Consider the following 5,485-nt stretch of genomic DNA (forward strand, 5'->3'; position numbering starts at 1 on the left):
ACCAGAACAGAGTAATAAAAGCACGTGTTTCTTTTTTCTTATGTTTTTGAATCTGTTCATAACTTTGTGGCAAATTTGGAATAAAATGTGCTGGGTCAAGGCTAACAGTATTTTCATGCAGAAGATAAAGACACATCTTGACTGACTCAGATAATATTGCTAGCCTTTAAGAATATTTGCCCAGCTTTTACATTATAGTTTCATTTTTATCTTTCTTAACTAATGATTTTTCACATCGGTTTATTTTTGTCATGTTTGTCCCCATATAAAGAGTCCTTCTTAATTGAATTTTTCTTAAAGGAGCAAGAGATTGGGGAAAGGTAATTTACCATTTAATTTTTTTCAAGAATTGCTTCAGTAGGGTAGCACCCTTCAGTAGGGTGCTACCCTAGGACCTGCTCTCTGAAAATGATGTGACAGCTTCTTAGAAATGAGAGGAGGTGTAATAGAAACAGGATGTAGAAAGCCCATGACTGGGCAAGATTGGTATCATTTTCTCCGGGGGCGCAGGGGGCTCCATCTCTAGATGCTGCAGCCACACCCTGTGGCCTGAAGGTGACAAGCCTGCAAGACCCAGGACTCCCCTGTGAGGAAATTTGCATTTCTCCTCCTCTTGATTGTATTAAACGCGTCCTTCCCTGTGAGTTAATCCAGCGAGAGCTAATGTTTGGCAAGAAGTGCTATATGTACTCTAGCGAAGGATGGGAGGCGGTGGCCGATCGCTTTGGGCATAATTAATATTCTAAGCTTACAAAAAAATAAAACTTGAATTATGATACTTAACATCTTTCATACCAATCAGCTTTGTACTTTGTCTTTGATTACTTGTTCTCGTTTTTGCTCTTCCAGTAAAACTACCCTGTATAATTCATCATAGTAGTCACTGGTACTCTGTACAGGTACATTAGTAATATATTAACTCCAGGATATGTCCCTCTTATTTTCTTTAGCCATCTTCCAGCTTAGTTTTTGTCATTGTTGTTGTTGTTGTTATTGTTGTTATTAATTAGTACCATTAGTAAAAGGTGGATAGAGAAAAATAATAATTAAATTTAAAATGAAGACACTTAGGTGACTTATTCCAGCAAAAGACTTAGAAGAGGGTCAGAATGTATTCATTAGTTTTTTATTTTTTTTAATAGTGGATTTTAATAGGGATGCTATTCTTGAACATATTTAGGTATCTGGTTAAGTAATATCCATACTTCATATATATATATATATTCTAGCAAAGTGCTCTGAATCAGTTTTCATTTCATGGTGTCAGTTCATCTTTTTTCAGTTAGAAATGAGCCATATCATTGCTGATTGTTGAGGGTTCAGAATTTTCTTCAATAGTTTCTTCATACTTAAAGATTTGGTTGCATTGCTTTAAGATGTATTCCTGTGACCTGGTAATATTTCTTCTAGTGTTTTCCCTAATGTATTCCTTTTTTTAGGAACACAAAGAAGAAACTACTTTAGTAGCTAGTTGTCCACTCTGCTGAGAGATTGGAAAGTCTGTGTTGTGATGATTCACTACTGTGTTTTTCACAAGTGTTGGTGTTAAGAAGAGTATGTTGTTCAGACAGGAGAAGCCCACAGAGCAGGTAGTCTGAACTCCTCTGCATCCTGTATGATGAATGCAGCAAATGGTTATTGATTGGGCATTTAGCTTATTTCCACAGTACTCTGGGTTTCTTCACTCTACTTTGTTGTAATATTGTTTTATCATCTCTCCCTATAAGAGGGGCTCATCTATCTTGTTCACTGCTATTTATTCAGTACCATTGTCAAATAGTTTCTCAATACGTTTTTGCTGTATGAAATAATAAATATAGGAACTTACCCCTCTGCTAGGTGTGATGGATGTACTTAGCTGCATTGTAATCTTAGTTCTTTGCCCTGGAAGGATTTGGAGATGTTGCACAATCCACTAATGTCTATCTAATTCTCCCTTTCCTTCCCAATATTGGTTGCCCCCTCTTCCTCCCTTACCCCCACAATATCCTATTAAGACTTATTTAATTACCCTGGGAATGGTGAGCTCACAAACGGTGCTGGACCTTCCTCTGATGTTCTCGTTCTGAAGGTCATACACGTAATCAGAAGTACCAGCCAGACTGCTAGGTAGTCAGTCAGTGCAGGGAGTAAACTTCAAGATCTCATGACCTTGACCTTGTCGTTGTTTTAGCTGTCACTTGTGCTGCCGTTGGCACTGAAGTGCACGCTTGAGAGCATCTCTTCATTCTAGGCTATTCCCTCATATTGCAGATAGAGAAACCAGGGCCAGGGGAAAGAAAATGAGAATCAGTTATTTGCTGAAACTCTGCTACATGCCAAGAAATCTGCTAGAAACGTTATATACTGATCATTTTAAATTTAATTTACATAGGATAAAATTAAACCTAATAACATCACTTTATTTTACAGATGAAGAAACAAACGTTCTGAAAAGTCCACTTTTCTTAAGGTCACATGGACAGTAAGAGACAGAATTGGACTCAGCTCCATGTCCTCCTTAGTCCACTGGGTGTGCTCTTTCTGGCACCTCACGCCCCCTGACAGGCAGTTGTGGAGACCTCCGACCTCAGCCAGATCCAAATCACCCAATTAGTTGGAACAAAGCTAAGCCTAGAACTCATATTTTCTAATTCCCAGTCTCCTTCTATTACCTTTGTTTTATTAATTTGAAATTTCTTATCAAATCATATGTCCTCTTAAAGTATCAGTAAAAAGCAAGAGCATCGTAATTTTGCAAAAGAGGAAACGTGTGTACATGCAAAATATTTTATCTCGTCTCTGAAAAAAGGAAGGATATTGCAGCAATTCCTTGCACAGTCGGGAGGAAGGGATTTTCTGGGGACTGTCTCATAGCGCTAAAATATTATGAACTTGATTCAATAAAACAGAAATATGTATTGAGGACTAGAGGTTCTCAGGGATATACTTGGTATCAGTGGGTGAGATGTCAAAACAATTAAGACTTATGTACCATCTCTACGCCCACAGAACATTCACAGTCTAGTTAGAATGAGATAAAACTAACAATGGTCCTAGAGTAAGATAAGACTAATAATGGTGACAAATATAAGACAAGTCAGTCTTATAGTACAGATTGTTAGCGCTGGAGAAATTGAGGAAAAGTAATGCTGAATTAGGAATGGCTTCAAGCAGGAAAGGGGTCCTGGGCTAGGTGTTTAGTGATTCTTTGGATTTGTTCTGCTGAGAGTGTCCCTTAGAGGGGTGATGTGAAGGTACAATGACGAATTGTTCAACAAGGATATGAAGGTTTGAAGTGAAAAGTATTGGGAATTAAAACCTTCACAGCTCCTCAACTAGTGAGCTCAGTCGATGGCACCGTGGCCCACGTAATCTTAAGTCGGAATCCTGAGAGTCATCGGAGATAGTATGACTGCCACCTCCCACTTTCTGTCTACCTTCTCCAAGTCCTGCATATTTTACCTTCTAAAGGTCTTTTGGATTTTACCTTCCACTCACTGTGCTATTTCAGTCTCTCGTCATCTCCCACCTAGACTCCTGAGATACCCTTCTAACTGATCTTCTGAATCTTCCAGTCTTGTCTTCCTCAAATACACCCTTAAAAACTATTGCTAAAATAATCTAAATTATACCTGATCACTTCCAGCTTAAAATGACATAGTTGTTGCCTGTGCCTCCTAGAGAATTAGGAACAAGCTTCTGGGCACAGCACACAGGACCCTAACCATCCGGCTGCTAACTCCTTCTTCAGCCTTAGCTCTAGAACGTCATCCGGTAGAGTCCTTCACTAGCTAACACTTAGTAGTTCTACACGGAATCATGCTATTTCTGGCGTTCATGCCTTTTCTCGAGCTATTCATTCTCCCTGGAATGTGTCTTTCACATTTTTCACCAGACTAACTCTAATTCATTTACCAAGACTCAGTTTGGGGGTTGGCTTCCTCCCAGGACACTCTTTGGAACCTCCAGATTGGCTTAGTGCCCATTCTTTGTATCCCCCATATCTATATTTGCATTTATATATGGTATTATTATATTATCTTTTCTATGTTGTATCTCCCACTATGTTCTAAGAGCCTCAAAAAATAGAGTCTATATCATATTCATCTTAGTATCCCCAGCATTGAGCTCTGACACTCAGAATATATTATGCCATAGAAGTAGGACTGGATCAGCTGAAGATGGGTACAGCAGAGAAATTTTGAGTATAATGTGGTATCAAAAGAGGGAGGGAAAGAGGAAGGAAAAGAGATGAGGAAGGAAAAGATGGGTATTTCATGGTTAATCTATTGTGAAACATGAATGTGGACTAGAAGAAGGTAGAAACATGGTGATCTTTAATGCAATGACTTACAAAAATTCCTTTAATTTCCATAATTCTTGATTGATGGTGAGAGCCATGTTGGAATCATCTGTGAACTCCAGTGCTGAGCAGGGCCTGGTGTGGGGTAGCTGGATTAAAATGAATTTCCTTCTTCTTTACTTAGTATCTATGTAGATGATAAATAGATGACGGATGGATGGATGGATAGATAGATAGATAGATAGATAGATAGATAGATAGATGAAAGATAGACAAATTTCAGAAGATTATATTCTTACATTGTAAAACCTAACTTTCTGATAGCTTAGAGCTATTTCTAATATCCCTCAGGCATTTCTCACTGTCTATTAGTCTTCAAATTAAGGTAGCTTTTGTATGTGGGCAGGTGAAATATTTTTCCCCAGGAGATGAAGGCTGCTTAATGGATGCAGGATTACAGCAGGGCTGTAGGCCTTGATGCATGACAGACCAGCCATGAGTAATTATTTCTCCTTTGAGAATCACTTGGAGAGCCACCCACCGAGAGGCACCTCTCCAGCCCAGAAGCTGCCAAGTATAGAGTCCTACTTCCAGTAGATATCCTTTCAAGTAGCCAAAATAAGTCTGCCTCTGCCTTCTTACCAATGAATGCAATGCACTGCGCCACCCCTGTGCCCTGACTTGATAAGTGATCATTATACCTGTTCTTGCTCCAATACACCTTTCTGATGCTCTTTCACATGGAGCAGGAGCAGTGTGCAATATTTTGCATCTTTTTTAAAATGGTAGTCCACAAAAGATACTATCAGCTTTGCATCTGGTTGCATTCTAACCAGAAACCATTGTATACTAATATTAATAATGACATCTTAAAATTAATTGCAGTGACACTCGATTCCTTAGCCAATCCTTCATTAATAATACTGTTTGTATGACCATACATTTAGGTTTTAGTATAATTTGTAATAACATTCATAGACTCTTCTTATTTTCTTTTTTCCATCCCACATACATGTGTTGTGTTTTCTTGACAGTTTTGCTTTTATCATCCTCCTCTGCTCCCCATCTATTCCTTTTCTCCACCTTCACCATCATAACCCAGAGAGGAGTGCAAACTATGATAATGTGTCACTCTCACATAGGCGCCCTCAGTTGGGACTCTTGGTTTAGTTTCTTTCCGGGCACATCTTGCACCCCGCT

The sequence above is a fragment of the Pteropus alecto genome, unplaced genomic scaffold, assembly GCF_000325575.1.
Source record: "Pteropus alecto unplaced genomic scaffold, ASM32557v1 scaffold176, whole genome shotgun sequence".
Taxonomy (NCBI): Eukaryota; Metazoa; Chordata; class Mammalia; order Chiroptera; family Pteropodidae; genus Pteropus; species Pteropus alecto.